At 42.0% G+C, this 22,504-nt stretch overlaps 1 protein-coding gene and 1 long non-coding RNA gene across 7 annotated transcripts in view; one reads left to right on the top strand and one right to left on the bottom strand.

Annotated features, from left to right (window-relative positions):
• Positions 1–220: 220 nt before the first annotated feature.
• Positions 221–17,048, bottom strand: LOC138104113 (uncharacterized). Of its 4 annotated transcripts, XR_011147941.1 has the most exons (6): positions 14,517–16,771; positions 12,641–12,746; positions 10,694–10,843; positions 6,137–6,204; positions 1,521–5,373; positions 221–466 (listed from the first exon to the last, which is right to left on the bottom strand). It is a non-coding gene; the product is annotated as an uncharacterized lncRNA (long non-coding RNA). The 4 variants fall into 4 exon arrangements; XR_011147938.1 differs by lacking the exons at positions 221–466; positions 14,517–16,771 and adding an exon at positions 16,850–17,048 and having other exon boundaries at positions 3,788–5,373; XR_011147939.1 differs by lacking the exons at positions 221–466; positions 14,517–16,771 and adding an exon at positions 16,778–16,855 and having other exon boundaries at positions 3,788–5,373.
• Positions 17,049–17,399: 351 nt separating this feature from the next.
• Positions 17,400–22,504, top strand: part of LARGE1 (LARGE xylosyl- and glucuronyltransferase 1) — a 278,578-nt gene continuing 273,473 nt past the window's right edge. The window contains exons 1-2 of one of the 3 annotated variants that reach the window (XM_069002929.1): positions 17,400–18,109; positions 18,273–20,047. The gene's annotated coding sequence lies outside the window, so the exon portion shown is untranslated. The remainder of the gene's footprint in view (positions 18,110–18,272; positions 20,048–22,504) is intronic. The other 2 variants (XM_069002931.1, XM_069002930.1) reach the window with 2 other exon arrangements.

The raw sequence follows: 22,504 nt of genomic DNA on the forward strand, positions 1-22,504 counted from the left end.
GCAGTTGATATTGCACTTATTTTTTATGCCTCCATACACTAGGAAAGGATTTTGTAAGGGAACAAAGTCTTTTGTAATGGGCAAATCACTAGTATTTAATTAAGATAGCAACGGGTGATGCTCATCAGCAGTTTTAAAACATCCCTGACTCCACACCTTTGGGAATATCACTTTTATAGTCAAATAAGAAAATACACAAAACATAAGATTTGCATGGGAGCTTTATTATCTCTTTTATTTCCATAACTACCAATAAAGCCATTCCTCCTGGACAAGGAAGAATAAATATCTTCGATGCAGAAAGTTCAGTGAAGTGGCAGAATTATCTAATGGCTAATTTAAAGATGCACATAACCAGAGCAAAGAGGTGATAGCTCTTTATACCAGCTGAACTTGCATTTCCTGAATTCCTCCTCAGAAGCATGGTGTGTGTCTTTGATCACAGTACTTCTCTGAATCTCTGGTTCTGTTGGGGCAATGATCTGTTAAAATCTGACATTTTCAAGAACAGAAGAAAAGCATCTTGTTGCCAGTACTCTAAGCATTAGCCACATTTGAGAATGTCAGGTTGGTATTTTTTATGTGTGCTTGATACTGTATGGTATGCATGTGTACTCGGAGAATTTACTCCAAGATTTTGAGTTGCAATTTCTTGCTTCCAAGATTGTACATTTACAAGGAGTAGCTGCTATCTTGAATAGGTATCTCTACTCTTGTAGGACGGCAGCAGCTTTCTCTTTCTGCTCATCTTGTTCAACACTAAAAACAAACAAAACAAACCCCACCAAAACCCTAAACAAATATCTACAGAAATCATCCCCAGTTGATTGTGAAACCCTCTCCTTCAGCGTTTCTAACATGTAAATATTGTAATTAGGAATTGTCATGCAGGTCTACAGAAACTGTAGGTGAAAGCACCCTGAAAGTGATCCCACAAGTAGTCACAGTGTCATTCACTGTTTTGCTGAGCAGGCATTCCAAACCCAGCATGTGATCTTGTGTTCTTTCCTTAATTCCCGGGCTTAATTCAATATAACAGGAGAAAAAATGTAAGAGTTTGCTGCCTTAGTTCATAGTGCTATTAAATAAAGCTTTTAAAACAATCAAAATTGAGTTTTCTCCTCTTTTGAATGCCCTATTTCTCCCACTTAGTGAGACCTGATGTCTAAGAGCACGATCTGTTCCACTGAATTGGTAGGATTTCCTATAGACATACCCATGCTAGCTTTGGACCCTACTTCTCCAATACCAGGGGCAGTACAGAATTCAGCCCAGAATATTTGAGCAGTGTTGCCTCAGACCAGTTTTACTTTCTGCTCTAAACTTAGTGCTATTGCTATGCTGATACAAATTTCAGTGAGCTGTAGTTAGAGCTAAGACAATGATTTTGTAAACCCTAAGGTTTTTTTTCCCTCAAAGCTTGTTTTCATCCAGATATCTAATTTTTCTTAATCAGGTTTTTAATAAGTTTTTTCCCCTGCAATTTTGGGGCAGGAACAGAGAATAACTGCACTACAAACCTATGTGGCACACCTTCTAGAAGAGTGTATTCTGCAGTTGCTGGTGCCATTGGATCTTAGTGATTTCACGTAGTCATCAGTAACGCCACTGGTGAAGAAGCTCTGCAAGAGGGTGGCAGGGAGAGTAAACAGGGAGGACAGGCCAAGGAGGGTTGCTTGGGCAGTGAGGTAGCTCTCTTATTTCTCTACCATCTCTGCTAAGCTAATGCCAGGAAATAATTCCTTTGTCATAGACAGTAACCTCCCAAATCCTAAGAGAGCACACAGAAGCTGTTCCAAAGCACCCTGTGCCTGCCAGCCCAGACAAATATGTGATGGGATAGGAGATCATGAGTCCAGGGTGAGAAACCACAAGGATGTATCATTCATTAACACCACCCACAGCCTGCCTGCAGATGTGGGACCTGAGAACAGAGTGCTCATGTGGAGAATGTCAGGAAGCAGAAGCGTGGTAGGCTGCCTGTGTTGGCAAGCGCGAGATTACCTAACCTATAGTTAGCATGCAGTGTAGGCAGGTTCTATTAGCAAAGTTCAGACCATGATGTGCTAATTAAAGAAGAGGTTGTCCTAGTTGCTAAGGCAATGAATGCTTTCAGTATTGCTGCTGCTACCTCAACCAAGCATGTTCTCAGCTGTCCTTTCAGTTGTGTTTGTCAGATAGACGGGTCAGGACTTGATATTGTTGTTTAGGGGATTACAGTGCTCCTGAGAGCTGGTTTACACGTCAAGAGTAATAGGTGAAAAGAATGCCAGGAAGAAGTGGTTTAAAACACTGCTTTATCAGGTACCTGTCTGGGGACAAGTTCCTCTTAAAACTATGGGTTTAGGTTATATTGTTTTGGTTTTTTAAGCACAGTTCTGCTTCTTTTGGGAAAGATGCAGACAAGATGAGGAGATTTGTATGCTGTGAAATTGGTCTAACTGTCATCTTTCTGTAAGTAAGAGGCTGACTGGGTGTTGGAGCCAGCCCTAGAGTGAAGGAGATGTAATGGTTTGAATTTTTTATTAGTAAAGAAGCTGGCTGCCACCAGACAGGCATCTTGCTTAGGTTAGTCTCATGAGAAAGCATTGTCTGATTCATTATTCCTCTACCACAATATGTACTGTGCATAGGCAGCTGCTAGAAACCGAAGGATGCATCAACAGGACTGAAAACTGCGTATTGTGAAGTTAATGTGTAAGTGAAAAACAGTCTTCATGGGGTGGTCCACTGCTGGCTGCAAGTCACACAGCAGCTCTGTAATCCTTCTTTCTCCATGTGAGATTTATGTCAATTCCAGCTTGAAACTTTACATGACTGTGTACAACATCTTCAAGGCAGTTTTTTTTCTTTCAGAAACCTCCTCACCAGTGCTATAAAACTTTCTTCTCTGTCACTTTCTGGGGAAATGGTTGTCTGGCTGTAACTTTGTGAGATTCCAGAGCCATGATCCTCCTGTGTCTTGGAGATGGGCAACAACAATAAAATTGTCAATAAGAGAAAATTGTGTCTGTCTTTGGGAGAAAATAGAGCTCTACATTCATCTCCAGTTTCCAGTATGCTGGGCCACTGTATTTTTTTCTTCTTATGCTTTTATTCTCTAAAGTAATTTTTTTTGCATCCTATTAGACTGGAGAAAATTTCCTTTAAGTTCACCTGCTTCTCTCCTACCTCAATGCAAATGTTGCAGCATCTAGCATCACCCCTCCCTACCAGCCGGTTTGTTACCGCATCCTCCAAGGAATAAAGCTGCCATTTTCCAAAGACCCTTGAAGCCACAGAATTTCACTTCTGACTTCCTGAGCACTCTAACCCTAACGGGACATTTACTTATCTTTCTCTTAAAAATGTTCTCGCTACAATTTTATCTGGTCTAATTTTGCATTGCAAGCTCTGCATTATCCTTTTGCTAACTCAAATATTTCATCCGCACTGCATTCTGCAAAAAGGGGCTGTGAAACCCTCATAATACAAAAAATCTTACTTGTACCTCAAATTGTACTTGACGAATGAGCAGGAACCTCTTGCTGCCCCAGACTCATAGAGTAACTGAATCTGCCAGAATCTCCTGCTGCCTGCTGGAGGCAGACATGGACTGTTAGACTTTGAATATTTGGGATAAAGTTCTGAGAAAAGGAATTCCAGCCCACAACAGCTGAGCCTGAGTTCTTACCCTGAGTTAGTTTGTTTAGGTGAGTTGGTTGTTCTGGTCATTGATGTGGTTAGGGGTTTTTTTTCAAACAATCTTTCTGTTAAAGCTGGAAGCAAAAAGGATGAGACCTTGGTGGTATGTCTAAAGCAGCATTTTTATTTGCATTTTGGTGGGGGCTTCATCATTTTACAAGGAGAGACAAAAGCTGCTGCAAATATTCTCATAGTCTGCTTTGAGGAGAATTGTGAGTGCCCACACAGGAGAAACATTTGGCATAACTAGGTATTATTAGTCTCAGTGGTCAATGCTCATCAGGAGTTCATCCTGCCTGACACAGTCTTGGTCTGTGATGAAGCCTGGTGTGTCAGTCCTTGCCAAATTAACAGGAAACCCAGAAAAACAGATATTGCTAAAGACTTTTGCTGCATATAAAATGTACTAACCATTGTAAAATCACTTGGAACAATCTACTTAGATAAGATGTTAATACATTTATTGGATTTGCTGACATTTAACAGAGGAATTTACTTTGAACATAATTCATATTGGATACTAAAAGGGACAGGAGTCCTTGCAAGATGCCAAGAGCTCTAAGAAATTAGGGACTGTTTTCTATACTGTGTTTATAAATCAAATGTATCAGTCCCTGCTTACATTCTGAGTTCATTTATACTCAGAGCCAATATTCATAAAATGTCCTCTCCTTTTCATAAGAGATCAGATCAGGGATAGGCTCAGATCTTTTATCTCGACTTCACTCTTGTATGTAACATTTGGCGACTGACTGACTACACTTACTGCACAAGCTCAGAGTGGGCAAGAGCCAGCATAGCTGTTTTGCCATTCCCATTTAACCTCTACAGAATGATCACTATTTTACTCACTAATGTTCTGCTGTCATCACATTTACTGGTCTTCCTATTCAAGTTGGTTACTGATGGGACAGTTGGGCTCAATAGTTAATAACTTGTCAAATGAATCACTACTTCTGCTTGTGAGACACACCTTTAGTGGTATAAAAAGTGTACTGCATTTCCAGGGAGGAGGTTACAAAATTAACTAATGGTATTTTGAATATTTCACAAGTTGGATGAGATTGTTGAGTTAGTCATTCAGCACACTGGGAAAGCTGTGAGCTGCAATGATCTTTGTAGCCTTCCGTGTTTATTCTCTGTGATTTTCCCCTATATTTCATCCTAATTACTTCCTTCAGTTCTCTGAAACATCAAAGAACATTCTTCCTTCATTCTTTGCATTTATTTTTTCATAGGTCTCTGGCTCCATTGTTCACCTCCACATTTTCTTTTACCATGCTGCAATTTCTTCTTCCTGATATATCCCTCTCTCCACCCCCTCCTTTTTTCCCCCCCTTCATGTGTTCTTAATACTTATTTTCATTCCATTTTGGAGATCTGCATTCAAGGACCATCTTCTTGCTCAGATATTCTCAACCTCCTCCAGAGTCCAGGTATCTGTCACTGCTCCTTAATCCTCCACCAACCTGTCCCTGCTTATGGCTGGAGCATTGGCTTCTTGTCACAGTCATAGAGGAAAGAGCAACAGTGACTTTTACTGTTGGCAGCCATCCTTCTTTTCCTCTCATGTGTTTCTTCTCCTGTAGCAATTGCCGTCAGTTCTGGGCAAACAATGAAAAAGTCACCAGACTGGCAGTTTTACATTTTCCAGCATGCTGTTATCACCAGCACCTTAGGGGTTGAGTTCTGTGTTGGATACCAAAGATACCAAAGGCATATTAAGATTATGTAATGTTCCAATCAGGTTGTGTCGTTTTGCTAAAGGAAAAAATCCTCTTATGGGCATTCCCTATGCTTTTTATAGAATAGCAGTGTTAAAAAAAGGCTTGCTAAATTTCAGTGCCTACAACAGTATGAGCATTTAAATGTGTCTATTCCCAGATGAGAACCAGCATTAACAATGAGTTAGCTTTTAGACTGTAAATCCCACCAACGCAAGCCATAAAAGGAAAAAAAAAAAAATCAAGCAATAAGCAGCAAAGTTCTTCAGTGATTTGTCTATGCTCCACACAATTGTTCTTTATTCTGGCTACCTTTTACTCCCTCCCACTGCCCAGATGTTTGCACTTGCAGCCATGAATAACTGCTTTTAAAAAAGTCAAGGGAATCTGGAAATATATGAATAGATGAGAAATTTAGGAAAGGGATTCCTATAACGAGAGAAGTACAAAACTTCCCCTCAGAAGAAAATGTGTCAACGGGAAAATTACCTCTGTATCATATACAGGTTACTACCTAAGAATTTATTTCCCAAATCAATGTTTTCATAATAGCAGTAGTAGATTCCACCCAACTAGTTCTTTTTTACTACTGCACCCTTTGATTCCCTCTGGAACAATATCTTATGTGATAATTGTTTCAGACTGTTTAATTCTGTTCATCCTGACTGTTCTCTCAGTAGTGATAGCTGCAATCACAGCTGGTTTTCCATGGCCCTGGTATACCTCACCTGGTCCACACATGGTGCTGCTCTGCTGCAAAGGTCTACATAATCCTTTAAAAGCCTTCTTGATTTCCCTGTGAAAACCGACAATATGCAGTGCTCAGCATATCTGTATAGCTTTTCCAGAGTTTAGGTCTCAGCACCCATAGCCTTTGGTGACCCACTGAGGCTAGAGATGGGATCTTTGGTCTTGTCCCAAAGAGTCAGACCTCTGCTGAGTCACAGCATTTGCAACAAGCTCTGGAAAATTTCTGAGCTCTTGCAGCTGGACATCACAGAAGTATTTAAGTATAAAGTATCTATTTGAGATCATTTGCAGTGACTGGTAAAATTCACTTGCAAGTTCCTCTCCTCTGAGTTCTCTTCATTGGGACTTATTTTATACAGCCTGTTCAGAATCCTGATTTCCATTCGTTTGGGGCACAGCTTTTAACACGCATACCAATTAGAAGCTATGTAATTTTTCTCATTAACAGCCTTAAACAATCAAAAAGACCTTTGTGCCCACATTTCCACCAACTACATTCCAGCCTGGTGTACCATGGTATTCATTTCACCTAAACTTTCTAAGTGCATGGTGCAGCTCTTTGATTCAGTCCTCGTTGCTCACTGCCCAGTCCAAGTCTACACTGCAATGTTATTTCTGGTGTCTGGTTTGCTTTGAGACTGTCATCCCCCAGTTTTAAACAGCCAATGTACTGTGATTTTGCTGCATTAGGAACTCATGTCTAAGTCTCAGGAAAGCAATAGGTCTGAGCAGCACTACCGAAGGCAGAGCTGGGAAGAGTCAGAGGAGCTACAGGAAGAGGCTAAGGAATGAATTGTACATTCTACCCAACTGCAAACTGCTTTATTCTACTACCCAGCTTAGCCCTGTCAGGCTGACAATATCCTGTGAGATCCTCAGGCACTTGTTTTTTGCCCTGAAGTACTGCTGAGAGTCATTTGGAATTCTGACACTCAAGTTGGCAGTCTGGTGTTGAAGAATGGATCCTTCAGAAATGTGGTAAAGTTTCAGCACTGCCAGCTGAAGATCTGGTGCTCAGTGATCAGGAGACCAATGAAGTTTCAAAAGCCACAGATGGAAATTTTCTTTTTTCTCTTACCTACTCAGAGGAGTAGGTGTGAATTTAAACTGGTGGGGATAGGATATTTTTAGTATTGGAGTTTAGTAATTTCTACTAACTACTTGTCCTCCTGCATTTGCTCTTCCTACTTCATCCATATATTTCTGTCCCTGGTGAAATGACACACGCGTAAGGGAAAGCATATTGCTTTCAGACTCCTAGAGTGAGCAGCTCTAACAAATCGACACAATGTTTTGAGACAAGCTTCTTCAGTCTCCAGAGAAAGGCTGGTGACCCTGGGCTTACAAATGTAAGGGAGGGAAAAAAAGAGAAAAGTATCAACATGTTTGCATCAAAATTAACGGCAAGTACAGAGTTGTGGGGATACTGACTTTGTTGTACAATCCTGCCATTCAAGGAAGGCTGATCAGTGCAATATATGTAGAGATTCTAGCATAGAGAGAGTCATTTTCTCACTAGACTTGGTGTGGAACAGCACAGCTGCCCTGTGCACAGGCTGGAGACTGGGTCTAATGAAATTTTCTTCAAAGGATGCCTTTGAAGTAGCACGTTAAGCATCAGTTATATCAGAGATGTACACTATGCTGAAACTCCATTGCACTGCATATCTAAGGCATATTTGTGATGTCTCAAGCTCTCCGGCCAACCTAAACATTTTGTGACAAACAGCTTCAAGCATGTCCTTCTTCTGAGGCTACTCTTTGCAGCAGAGGAAACTCAAAATTAGTATTTTCCAAGAGGCTGCCTCCTCTCCTAGCAGAAGGAACACAGTTCTAGAAAATCAACTGGAACATAATATTAATTCAGCTGGTGTAATTCCTCTTTAAAATCAACCTTCTAATGTCTTAAGACAGTATTCTCTGCTTGTTCCTCTGCGGGATTTCACATTTTTCACCTTAAGTTAGTTATTTAGAGGTTTCTCCAGCCTAAATGGTTCTGTGATTGTGTGTTATGGACATTCTGCTATCAGTTACTGCAGGAAAGGTAGGCCACACCTTTCTTTGTTCTGAGCCTAAATCTGCTCAACAGAACAAAGATTATCAAATTAATCATTGTGTGCACCTGATTACTAGCACATATAGCAACTGATCTACTGAGGTAATGGGGCAGATGGATGGAAGTCATGCAGTAACAGCTGTATCTTATAGCATCCAATTTGTCACGCAGGTGTCACTTGCATCTAAGCCTTTATCATGTGACTGCTGGTGGATAGGATTGTCTTTCTGCCAATGCCCTGTTAGAGCAATGCTGTCAAAATATTTTTCAAAAAATGTCATTTATTAATGGCCTAGTTTCTTAAAAAATGCTTAGAAGGGAGAATATCTGTTGTATTATTTCAGGGATCAAACCCCAAATCTGATGGCAGAATTATATTCTAACTGTAGCCTACAACAAATACGTACAGTTTGGACTATCATAATATTCTGAGACCTTCAATGATATCTTGGCATCTGACTTTTACTTGTGCCTACTAGTAGGTTTTGGGGTTTTTTTTCATAGATGCCGTCATTAGAAAGAAACTATGAAAAAAAGCTTCCTGTTCATACAGGCACTTGTGAGCAATGCAGTCAGTACAAGGCTTGAAACAACAAAATCTTTATTGAGACTCTATCTTCTCCATTCCTCTTGTGTAATATCCAGCCTTTCCCACCAAAGCTACATTAATAGAACATTGCTGTGGTTGAAAACTCAAGTATACAAAATTAGGAAATGACAACTAAGTTCTCACATGCAAACAGATTTTGATACCCCTTTTTCAGATTATAACACAATTATTAATTACATGATGACAGAATGATTTCTACCAGACCCTTACTCTATTTGACGTGCAAAAAGATCAGGTGCCAACTTCACAGCATTTTTAGGTATCCTCTTCTATCTTAGCAACATCTGATTTCTTCACCCAGACAATCCTGCTTTTCATCTTGTATCCCAACACCCCATCAAATCTCTTTTGTTCTCTTTCTGTCTCCTATTGAAGAAATAAACTCACCATTATTAATTCCAGTATCCATCCCTACCTGGGCTTGATTAGAGAGAGGTAACCAGTTTAGAAAACTCAGTTTTGCTCTTGCAGTAGTGAAGAGAAAAGAATATTTTTTAAAAATCATTTGCTGTCAGGGATCAGCAGATGTAAAGCCTGGTAATGATTCCAGGGAGAGTGAGCTTTCTTAGCTGCTGCATTAGTCAAGAAAGAAGCAGAGGTCTGAGCTTACTTTATGGGTATAGATTCTTTAAGGATGCAGCTGTTCCCTTTTATCAACTCTCTACTAAGCACATACAGATTTTTAAAGGCTCAGTTAAGTAAAATCCTTTTATTTTCTTTTTCTTTTTCTTTTTTATGCTCCCAGACTGGTATCATTGTTCCCTAGCAGAATTCTAAAAAGATTCATAAACCATCACTAGTTCTGAGGCTCCAGCTGCCAATCACCCAGTAGTAAATGTCCCAACACCTCTCAAACTTATCACAGATTATAGTGCTGAAAGAGGACTTGCACTAATCCTTCCTTTCAATGAGGTAATTGATAAAAATGGGGTAATAATGAAGCTGAGTGATTGCCCTAGCAAAGCTATCACTGTATTTGGTATAAATGCCTCTCCCAAGGAGAGGCTCCTTTCTCACCTAGATCTGGGAGAAGGTAAGGAAATACAGTTCCTCCTGCTGATGATCACTTGTCTTGGCTGCATCTATTTTGGACCTGGTTATGCTGACTGAAAGAAGGTGGACAAAAGTTACAAAAGGCCATTGGCATCAAGTCTGGTACCGGAGAAACCTCTCAAGTTATAACCTCTCACTGGAACTGTTGTAATGTCAAGCTGACATACAAACAATAAAGTAGCACACCTGGAAATATTTTCAAAATGAGCAAAGGACACAGTGCCAGGATGGTTTTTTGATTCCAGCATTGAGCTCTTGTATGTTGGTTGAAAAAGTGTTGTTTAAAATTATTTTCTCTCTCTGTAATGAAACTCTTCCCTTAACTGACTAAAATGTGTGCTGATTTCACTGGAAACTTTGCTTGGTCTGGTCATTTCTTTCAGGTGATGCAGGAACTGTGAATTCTGACACCATCCATGGTGTAAGTAAAAGCTTATTCCTTTCCTCAGTACACAATCTGATAGAGACTGCAATTTTAGAGGAAGCAGCAATGCTAGCAGCTGTGGGGCTGCCAAGCTCAGAAATACAAGTACACATACAGAGCGTAAAATGTCTTCTGAATTTGTTGGGCATTTTTTGCATCTGATGCTGGATTCCTTCAATGTCACCTTCAGACTCTGAAGGTCTGTCCTTTTCCTGGCCTTGTCTGCTTGGCCTCTACTATGTCTGACAGCTTTAGCTTCACCCAAATCAGTGGAAAACACCCTACCATGTCAAGATACAGTCTGAATCACAGAATATTGAAGCGTTAAAGTACTACTCTGAAAAAGAGGTGTTTAATGTTGACAGGTTCATTGGCACTGGTATTGGTCTTACCTTGTTGCCTGACCTTAGCATCAACTTCCCTGTAACTGCTGTTGAGACTGAGGAGGATTATCCTTGTTACTGACAGTTTCACTGCTGAGATGGGGTGACCTGTCCTATTCTTTTGCCAATGGAGCAAGTCCAGATCATAGCTCACAACTTCTGAAATGTCAGCAAGAACACAGAAACTTTCTTTAGCACTGACAGTCCTGGGCAGAGAGCAGGATGCAGCTCACAGTCACACCTCATCCCCAGCAAAAGAATACTTTCGTTTTTTCACAGTACATTTCTAAGATACACAACCACCTGTGGCCACTAAACAAGTTCATGTTCACTGTTCAGACTGTGCTCCCTGTTTATATTCAGAAGCATGTGCATACATTTCATTGTGATTTTGTCTGACAAGGACATGAAAGTGGACTTTCTTCTGTCAATTTTGTAAAACTGCCAGAAAACTTTCATATTGGGCATTCTTCCTGTTGCAATGGCCAAAAAGCAAATAAGCCTGAGTCACTAGTCAGGATCTGGAGTTTATTTTACTTTCCCTTCACTGGAAAGTAGCAGCTATAATGCACTTCTGCTTTCTAGAGAAATCCTCCTAGAAAATATTTAAAACACAACCTTCATTGGGAAAAATATGGAACTTCTAGGATTTGACTGATAATTATTGTCTTTTATTTTTGGCCAAAACCTTCCCTATTTGATGCATTAGGCAGTGATCCTTATAAATAAGTTTGGGGTCATTTCTTTTCCCACAGTACCTGTTTTTAATCCAGATTAAAATCCAGATTTTTCATACAGATTCTAAAGGCATGACCATCAATACAAAACTTCAAATTATTTTAACAAGTCTTGATATCATGCTTTGTTACAGGATCTATGTTTTTATTATTCAGCCATCTATTTTAATGTTGTTTACATTTTGTATTTACACTTAAGTCTTTAGTCCTGTATAGATTTATTTTTTGGTCAGACTTAAAACAGCTTTATCATCAAACCAGCGTAAATGTGACAAAGGCCAGATGTGTTACTACTGACATCTGGGTACCTAAAGAAGCAATTCAAGCATTCATAAGGCAAGCTCCAAACATGCCTAACCCACGGAGTCAGGGACATAGGAGCTGACACACAGTGTTGGTCATAAAGGACATTCCTTGAAGTGAACAGACCTTGAATGGACATCTTAACATTGTTTACATAATCATTATTAGGCTCACTGTTGGTGGTTGTCTGAAGAGGCTGTTCCACTGTGGGAATAATTCATTTCTCACAGGTATTCTCTGAGTTCATATAACTGGCAGTTATTCCTACATTCTGGAAAAAACACTGTCAATGAGGGAATGAGCCTTCCTGCTCTCTTAAAAAAAAGACACCATTCTTCAAACTTCTGTAAGGTCAGTTTTCTTTCTAATTAGCATCCTGGCTCTGGGGAGGCCTGTATTGGTAACACTTTCAGGAGGTAATGGAGCCATCCTGGAAACAATTAAACCTTCCATGTATAAAACAGATACTGCTAATGAAAAAAAGGGCTTCTTGTGATTAGGCAGAATATCCTCTTTTTCACCAGATAGTGAAAAGTGTCCTTAGATGAATTAAAATCTAAATGTGTAAGGCTAAGACTGGAGGGATAATACATCCTGTGCTTTAATATTTCTAGAAAGGCTGGCAGATATTAATTATACAGATCTACAATTCAGTTAAGGCTTTTCATAGTCTCAGCATTCACACTGCAGGGCAATAAATGGCCAAGTGTAACAAAGAAAACACAGTAATAAGAAAGAGACACTATATCCACTGTTTGCTCGGCAGTGAGGTGCCAATAGAAACAATTATTAAAAAAGAACCTCATAAAAGTGTGTGTGTGTGTATGTTTCCCCAGAATATAGACTGGGACATAAAGGATAGTTCAGCTTGAATTGCACTGAAATCTATGCAGCTGCTCCACTGACTTTGACATACCTTGATATAGGCTTAAGAGTGGCTGGGTCAGTTTCCCCCTCCTAGCCAGTGAAATTTAAAATTATTTTAAAGTTTGTCCAGTGCTGCTTTTCTTTCCCAGATGATTCTGTAAAGACAATGATACATGTTAATACAAAGCAGTTACATGGTACTGTAAATTATCCGAAATTTTGCTGCAAATAGCATAGGTGTTAAGATTCCTTTGTGTAAAAAAGTGTATGAAATTAAGTATTCTAAGTTACGCATGTCATATTATCAAAACAGTAATCAATTATTACTGTAAGTAGAAATACAAGATTGACTTGACCACAAACTTAAAGAAGTACTATCAGCCTGAAATCAGATTATCTTCATAAAATTAAAGTTGCATCATATTTATTCTGCATATCTTCACTAGTTTTCATTGTTTTAAAATCACTAAACCTTAAAAAAGACCAACCGAAAGAGCAAAATCCCCCAACTCTTCTCTAAATGACTGAATCCAAACAAATGGAAAGTAGTAAATGGCAACAATGAAAGAAAAGTACACAGAGAATTCTGTCAGAAATATAAACAAATGTATTTCTTTCACAATGTCTTTGTTATAAGGCATAACACTGTGCAAGCCTCTAGCATGGGTGTTTACCTTTTTACAACTAGAAGTACAACTGAAATCTAGGAGAAACCAACATGAAAATGAATACAGAACAACCTATGTCAACTATTTCTAATCTAAACCATTGTCTGAAATCTATTTTGGTATAAGAAAAAGGATTCCTGAATTAATAAACACATTTCCTTTGCATTCTGAAAGTTTTAGGTTTTCATGACGTTTTCTGGTTATTTAAAGGCATTTGGTTTACAAGTCTTTATTTTTTTTCCAGTTCCTATAATCCCAGGCAATTTGAATCTTGCTTAGGTTTGGTTGACTTTACTTTTTTCTTTTCTGTTACATGCACAGGAAAATCTCCATTAAATTTTAATTTACTGCCCGTTGTGGACAGTGTATGTAACAAAGCTTCTACTTCATGCTCAAGAACCGGGAATTTATTTTTCCGGAGTAGATTAAATTTCACTCATTTCTCGTCTGAAAGCCCTTTCCTAGTACAAAACATGCCAGGCAGCCTGTTCTGCAGTAGTCCTGTACTCATTGCAGTGGCAGATGGCAACAAGCATCTCAAGGGTTAGGACTTGCTTCAGACTTTTGGTCTTGCTCTCCATGCTCTCATACTATCAACAAGTTGCACAATTTAGCATTTAGAAGAGAAGCGATTCACAAACAAAGGGTCACAACCTTCTGTGGCTCGGTTAGCACAATCCAGCCTGCTAAATCAGATTTGAATTTCTATTTGCTGTGAGAACACCCTGAATGGTTGATTCTATGAAAAGTAGCTATTTCATCGACTCCACATGAAAGAAGGCAATGGAGAACTTTGCTTAGTCCATGCATATCCCATATCTTGAGTGTGACACAGCCGCATCTACCTCACTAGGTATTTAAAATGATGATTAGCCACAGGAGTGTGTGTGTAGGAATGGGGACAAAAAAACCTCCTGGTTTTCAGGAATATTTTAGCTTCTATTTCAACTGGCACATAATGCACTATTTAAAGAAGTAATGCACTTTTCAGTCGCCTCCTGAACAAAGCACTGTCTTTTTTTCTCAAAAGACCTCATAGTGGTTGAATTCAGCTAGAACAATGAAGCAACTGTAAGAATGTAAAAAGGACTTCATTGGTGTTAAATGGGAGATGAACTTCATGCACTTTTATAAGTTTGAATACTTGTGGGCCTTACACCTTCCTTTCACATAAAATGGTTATATTGAAAGTAATTTTTCTTCTTTTCATCAAAACAGATAATCTGTAAGTGTGTAGGGTCCTATGAACAGACTTACTATGATTTTATTTACTGATGTTCTGGTGTAGTGAAAATATCATCATTTGCCTGAAGTTCTGAACTGTAATGCCTTTATCTCCTGTTCCAGTAAGGAAAAAATGAGACCAAATACTCATGTTATAATTTTACACCAGTATTAATCAATCCTTTAAGAAAATCTCAAAATTTACATGTTTCTATTAACAAATGAAACATCTGGTTTACAAGATTTTTAAATAGTAGGACTGTTAAAGCTTTGAGTTTTTTGACCTAATGAAATGATCACTTAAGAAAAAAAAAAATCCATGAGCTTGACATTACTCTGGGTTTTCCTTTTTTTTTTTTTGCTTGTTTTCTTTAAAATTAAAATAGACACCTCACTCCAGAACCTGTGTAGTTTCTAGAGAAACCTTCCTCATGGTTGAATGACATCTGAAGTGCAAATATTTGCATCTAATTTTTTCTACCTGTCCTTGGCATAAGTATCCTTCTGCACTGTTTGTTTACTCTATGTCCAAAGCAATTGCCACATCAAGATTTTCAAGGACAAAGACTGATGGAGCAATTTTATTGTGACTATGAAAAATATTACTTGCTTATAAACACAATTTCTGAGAAACTCTATCTTCATAGGCAGTCACTCCTCCTGTCCCTGTTAGGTTTTGTAACCTCGTGGTAAGCATTCTCAGCTAGAGCCTCTGACAAACGGTGCTCTGGGTTTGGACAGCTGTCGTCCTTTTGTGAGTAGGTCACCAACCTGACAGATACAGAGTAATTTAAAGTAAGACATTTTGTTCCAGCATGAAGGTCCATCATTTGTCATGTATGGTCGTATATTAGATAATCCTAATAATCCATGCTGCTCTTAAACCCTAAGAATTTTTGTGGGTGCTGAGAGTTCCCTGCTCTAAACAGAAGATAAGAACATTAAGAACCTCCAGAAATTGTTCAATATTTTGTAGGATCAGACTTTGGCAACTTAGTAGTTTTGAAGACATAGCACGAGGCTGGAAGCTATGGAACTGCTGAAAATTCTAGTAACAGACAGTGGACAACCTGGTTTTCTTAATAATGAAGCTGTATACACAGTCCTGCTTCCTCCTCCCTACATCCCCAGAAATCACCAAAGCAGTTACAATACTTCCACAGTGCAACAGAACATTAATACTTGAAGGCTGATCCTTTAGCTTCATGTAGGAGAAAGGAGAGAATTAATCAGTTCAGTATAGCTCATTTCTGGCTTTGATTTGCTCATGTAAATAATGAGCACAATAGACACTAATCTGTAGGTTACCACAGCTATTCCAGAAAATCCTTCCTATCAGAACTAAATTATTTTTACAGATAAGCAGACTTGTTTTTTTTTTCCTGCAAAATGCTCTCCTAGTTATCACAATATGTCAAAATTTTCAGTTAGTAATAATTATGTGATATCACTGGCACGTCCAACATCATGATTTAGTTCAGTTCATCTGATACCCCTCTTGACTAAAGCATCAGGAAACAGATGCTGTGGGTGGCAGAATAATAAGCTTGATGAACCAATACCTTAATGAAGCCTGCCAAATACTATCTTCCTATGAATAACCTGTTCCAGAGTTCACAATACTTTGGTACAGTATACTGCAAAACATAATTTCTACCCAATAAAGAAACTTCTGCATGAGTTACAGCATTCCAGCAGCTGATGTAATGAGAGAAATTAGTATTCATGGTATCTTCTAGAGAACACCACTTTTCTCTTAAACTATTCCCTTATCCTTCTAGAAGAAGAAAGCAGTTAAATCCTGATTACTAACCCAATTACTCACACTTTTGATTATTTACATTGTTACTCAAAGCACACGTATACTTTCCTTCATCTTCCATTCTAAGAATGGATCAATGCCTTTCTAAAATAGGATTGTACGCACTTTTGTTCATTTCTCTTCTCCTTGCATATTCCTCTTGGAATTTCAGGCACCCTCTACAGCCATACACACAGGTTATCATACAGTCCTCTCAGTATGCTGATATATCGCAACAATCCATTTTACACCGCTAACAAAATAAAATTATGAACAAAAAGAATAACAGGAAAAAAAAAAGGCGTTGATGGTTGCTCTATACGCACAGGAACAAACAAACAAACAAACAAACAAACAAAAACCCCCAAAAGGTGCTCTTATCACTTGACTCTCAGCAGCTGCCAGCACGCAGGAACACATCGCAGGGACACGCTCCGCCACATGTAAGCCAAAAGCCGTCATATTTATTCATTCCTGACATGAATAAATGTACCGGCACTCGGAGTTGGGTCTTCCACCGCCGCCCGAGGCGGGGCCGGGCCGCCCCGCGCCCTCCCGCACTTACCCGCACCAGGCGGCGCTCGGGACCGCCGGGCAGGCGGCGGGCGCGGGGCGCGGTCCCCGCGCGGGGCCGGCCCTGCCCTCGCAGCCGCGGCCGCGGGCCGGGCTCGCTGTCACAGCGGCGGAGCCCCCTCCGCGCTGCCCAGGTGTACGGGCCCGGGGCGCCCCGCTGCGCGGGCGGGTGCTGCGCGGCGGCGGCCGCCACTGGTTGGGCGCTCGGCGCCTGTCGCTGGGCGGCGTGAGAGCGGGCTGGCCCCGCCTCGGCCCGCGCCTCCGCCCGCCCAGGCACAGACATGACACAGACACACAGGCGCTGCAGCCGCCGCTGAGCCAGCCTGGGGCAGCGCGGCGGCGGGCGCACGGCTCTTGGCACCCGCCGAGCGGTAGCGGCGGTCGCCGCTCCCGGCTCCGCCTCGGCCCGCCGGGCGGGCAGCCGCGGCCCTGACACCCGCAGGGGGCAGCCTGGCACCGGGCGCCGGAGGGACCCGGCGGGGGAAGGCTGACAGCGGGGAAGGGGCGGGAGGCGAGGAAGGAAGGAAGGAAAGGGAAGGGGGCAGCCTGGCACTGAGACTCGGAGGCGGTCGCCAGGCACGGGCACGGAGCGAACCCGGTCGGAGCGCGGCACCCAGCGGTCGCTGACGCTGGGCCGGCAGTAGTAGCAGCGACCGCGGCGGTGCCGGCGGGAGCCTCTCCGTGCTCGGCTCCGCGGTGCCGGTGACCTTCCCGGAGCTGATCGCCAGGCCGGGGCAGGGCCTCCTCTCCCCGCGGAGAGTGTGTACCAGGCCCCGGGGAGAGGGCAGGAGGCTGGGCCGGAATCCCCCGTCGCCCCCGGGTCTTCCTGGCCGCCGGCGGGGCCTGTGCGCCGCGCGGTTCGCCGCTCGGGAGAGGGGCGGGGGAAGGCGAGCGGGACTGACGGACGGGGCCGGGCTGCACCTCGGGACAGCACGGGGCAGGCAGGCCCCGGAGAGAGCTAAGCTGGGCGGCGGAGGAGGCGGCCACCTCGGCGGCGCATCCCGGGAAGAGTCGGGACCTTCCCACCGCCCTCCTCCTCGTCCCACCGTTAGCGGCTCCTCGTCCCGCGGAGAGTGGAGCTGCCGGTGCCGCTCCGGCTGGGACCTGCTGGCCGACACCTCCGGAACGCCGGGTTGCGGGGACGGAGCTGGAGCTGCCCGCCTGGAGCGGAGGAGGGGGAAGGAGCGTTTGCCTGAGCGGAGCGGCGGGCGCTGAGCACCCGTCCCGGCGGCCCGGGAGCCACCCGGGAAAGGTAAGTGCCTTCTCGTCGAGTCTTTGCTGCGTTTGGAGGCGAGGGGCGGGGGAGGGCAAGAAACAATCGGTGAGTGTCTCCCTTCCAGCAGTCCGGGAAGGGGGCACCCGAGTCCAGAGGGCCGGGCTGGCATCTTTATCTGTTGGATTTTAATCCCCATCAGATCCGGAATTGAAGAGATGCTCAAGCGGAGGCGCGCGTGTCGCTTCCCGGCACAAAGGGGCACGTCGCCCCGGCCGAGCGAGGCTCCGCCGCTCTGCTCGCTGGCTCGGCGCCGCACGCCTTGTGCTCCGGCCGGGCTGCGCTCCCGCTGCTCGCCGGCTCCAGCCCCGCCGCGGCGGGGTCCCGCCAAGTGCCGCCGCTCCGCGCCGGCGTCCGGGAGAGCCGGGGCTGGTGGCCGCGGCCGCGGGTGGGACGGAGGGAGTCGCGCCGCGGGGAGTGAGCGCTCTGCCCACCGGAACGGGACCCGGGGGCAGAGCTGGGACGCCGAGAGCAGGGTGACCTCCCCATCACCCGCCAGCCTCCCCTGCAAGCCTCCAGCCCGGGAAGCGCTCCTTTGGGAAGGCTTCTGCTATCACCTCGTATCCGAGAACTGTGTCATTTAGATCGTTAATCCCTGCGCACCGGGGGATGGGGGGAAAATAGCAACTTGCGTCCCTGTGGAGGTGACGTGAAGTTTGATAATTCCTTATGTAACAGTTTTTGGAGAGATTCCTAGTTTTTCTGCTGTGCCCAGTTTTAGTAAGCAAGTGGTTTTTCTTCTTGGTAGAGCATCAGACAAGCGATTTTTGTATTTTCACCTGTGTACAGTGTCTTCTGCTCTGTTCAACTTGGAACAGGGGTGCTGTTACACAGCAGATAAAGCCTACTTTTTTCCAACATGGAATTTTTAATGAAAATTAGCCAGCTGAGGTGTCTGAACAGTTGTTAGAAGGTCTTACCTTTCTCTGTATGCATTTCACATAGTGCTCTTAAAATTACTACAGGAAACATTTTCACAGCACTGATTGTCATGTATGTATTCTGGAAGGTATGGATGCTAGGATGGAAATGGCAATAAATCAAATGTCTTTTAAACATTGTTAGCTTCTCTTTAGACCGTATCGGTGCTGGAAGTGCTGGAAAGAATGGAAAGCAGCAGGCTAAACCAAGTGCTGTGTTAAAACCAGACCTGGCATTTGCCAACAGGTCATAATATTCTATTTAATGATATCTTCTGGATACAGATTAATTTTCTGTGTACAAACTATTTTTTAAACTTCTTCAGAAATAGAAGCAGCGGGAAATTTGATAAATGGGTTGAAAGGTTGCCTAGCTTCCATAAAGGATTATGTCTTCTACTGGGGAAAAAGCCTCAAATGAAAATAAAAAGCTAGCCTCACACACAAAAAGACAGAGTAGTGATTTGCCACATCTCTTCAGACTCCAGCTGCAAAGATATGCTAGGGGGACTGGTTTGGTTGGGCTTCTTCTCCTCGTTCAGTGATGAAAATGCACAGAGTATTGGGATAAGACCTATGAAATGTTCTTTTCTTTCTAACCTTGTGGAGCTCCATCGTTATACTGTAAGCTTAGAGGAGAAATCATGTAGATGCTCAGGTGATGAGTTAAGGGCAGGGGGATCTTCTAACGAAGTCATTCTGCTCCCTGCTGCAGAGGGGATAGGTTGTCAGAGGCTAGTTTACTTATAAGAACAGGACAAGCTAACAAAATAACCTTACCCCGAAAGTCTTCACCGTGTTTCAGTTTTTTTAAATGGAGAAATGTGGAACAGGTACCCCTAAACTTCTTGAAAACTGGAAATTGCTGGTAGATATTCCAAGCCTGAAATGTGAAATTCTTACTGCTCAGGTGTCCTGTGACGGCCCTTGATCAGAAAGGCTGCAAGTCATGTAAGAGCTGCAGTAACTGCAGAGTCTCTGATGGATAATTGGATTGGTAGGTTGGTTTTGATTTTTTTTTTTTTTTTTGGTCTTTTAATTGCCTGCTGTAGTAGCTGGTGCCTTTTCTCCATCCTGTTGATGTTTCATTCTCATGATTTTTGGGTTATGTTGTGTGTGGCATCTTTCGTGTTCAAAGTATATACCCCCTTCTCAGTTGCTGGTAGGGAAAGCATAGCTTGGAGGTATTTGAATGACAGTATGGAGCAAGATACTTTTCTTTTTTTTTTAACGTCTGAAATATATGTGACAGCTTCTTTTCTTTGTTGTTTAGATGACATGAGAAGACTGTAAGTTTTCTCAGGTCTGGAGAAATATGCATTGGTTTTCTTTAAAGGAGCACTGAAAATAGTATTACTTATATCTTGAATTCTCTGTGCCAGCTATTCAATCTGCAGAAATTCCAGAGTACAGTCCTCAGAAAGCCAAAGTGCAGAGCAGTGATGAATGACTGCATGTCTGGTGGAAACATTAAAATTTGTCAAAGGCTTGATCTGAAATTTCAGCGTGTAGAACTTTATTATTAGTAAAAGTAGTATTCCTTCTGAATTAATTACTCTAGAAAACTGTAAAATTAGGCATCTCCCAAGTGCACTTAACTCACTGAACTGAAGTGTTCTTAAAAACAATGATTTTGAACTCATAAGACTACTTTCTGCTTAAATGTGTGGCTTTTGTTTTTACCTGGGATAAGCAATCAGTTGTTAATAGACCCTTACTGGATTACTCTCCTCTTTCATCCTTTGTCTGATTTTTTTTTATGTGGCCTTACAAGAACAATCTTAACAAACAAACACAAAGCCAACAAAAACCAAGCCTTTTTTTTTTTTTTTGCCTGATGTTTATAAAGGCTAATAATTGGTAAAATTCATAATCTGACGACGAAGCCTTTGCACTGTATGCTAAACTCTAACTGTATGCACACTCCTGGTGGTGTTGCTGGGAGTGTTTGTCTAGATCCAGAACAGCAATTTATTTTTTTTAAAAATGTGTATTTATCCTTATTTCCTGTCTTGTATGAAAGCGTATGTTAATGAGCTCTTGTCAGCTTTGAAGGCTTTTCATCATCTGCATTAGAATAAATTAACAAAATGTCTGTTTTAAGAACACTAGATTTCTGATGTATCTTCTTTTCCTGTAACGTGTCTGTGCTGATAACATTAAGATTTGTGTGATAAGAGAACATAATGGCCAATGTAAGTTTGCATTCTTCATGAGTTTGTCTCCATTCTCTTCAGAGTTGGTTCTGTTGGTTATTTGCCTAATGCTGTGGCTAAAGAACTTTCTCAAAAGTGGTTTTGTGCAAGGAAATGTGCACACAATGTCCATTGCACTATTTTTGCTCTGTTAGGTTTGCCTCATCTTCCTTTTTGTAGTGAATGCTAGCTTTAAAAAACAACCATTGTTCATTAATTCTGGCCTTAAAACCAGCCATTGTTCATTATCCCACACTTGGCACAATTTAAGAGCTGGAGAGTCAGAACTACCTCAAGGAAGATATTTTTACTTTTCCCTGTTTTTTGGTTTTTTTTTTTCCTTTTCATTGGATCTAATTTTTCTCTTCCTTATGATACATCCACCTGAAGATAAAGGTTAAAAGATGAGGGCTGTACCTTGTAAGGATTCATGATTCTTCTGGTGTCACTTGTCTTAGTATTTGAAGGTCTGTCTTGTCTTGTCAAAGCTTGTTCAATGCATGGCTGTAGAAAGGGAGCAGCAGATAAGAAATTCTATTTTATTTGGAAGTTGGTGGCTCAAAAATCAAGGAGAAAATTGCTAGAAAGGATTATCCTGGCCTTGGCACTGGCTTTGAAGAAATCTGCCAAGGCTGGAATCCTTGTTTAAGTGCCATCTGTGTCAGAATTAGAAGCAAACTGTGTAAAATAGTTCCATTACTCATTCTAAATTGCAGATCAGACCAGGTCTGATAATGTTTACAGAAGTGTCCACAGCACCTTCTTTCTGGGATATAGCTACTGTTTCCACAACAGCAGAGTTAACTGGGTAGAAGCTACATTTAAAATTGTCAAAAAGAACCCCGGCAATGTTCAGCCAGTGCTATAGCAAAAAGTCAGATCTGGTCATGTAGACCTGGTGGTGGAAGAAGCTGGAAATCTCAGCTGATGAAAGCAGAACGCAGTCTTCCTCACTAACCCCCACATAAGATAGGTATGCCTGAAAATAATAAAAAGAAACAGATTGTTTTTTAAGGCTGGAGCTCCCTGTCCTCATGCCTCTGGTCTCTTGACTAATGGGTGCTAGAAGATAGATGCCATCACCACACTATTCTTCTCCCATGCATTATTGTGTATTGATGAGTCATTTCTGTTACTCCACGTCTATACCAATTTTTATCCTCAGGAAATAGTTGCACGTGATGACCCAGACTATGTGTGCTGGCTGAGAGGCAGCGTGTCAAGGGTCACATCGAGGAGCAGTGTCTTGCTTTACTAGG

Source organism: Aphelocoma coerulescens, chromosome 1A (genome assembly GCF_041296385.1).
Source record: "Aphelocoma coerulescens isolate FSJ_1873_10779 chromosome 1A, UR_Acoe_1.0, whole genome shotgun sequence".
Classification (NCBI taxonomy): Eukaryota; Metazoa; Chordata; class Aves; order Passeriformes; family Corvidae; genus Aphelocoma; species Aphelocoma coerulescens.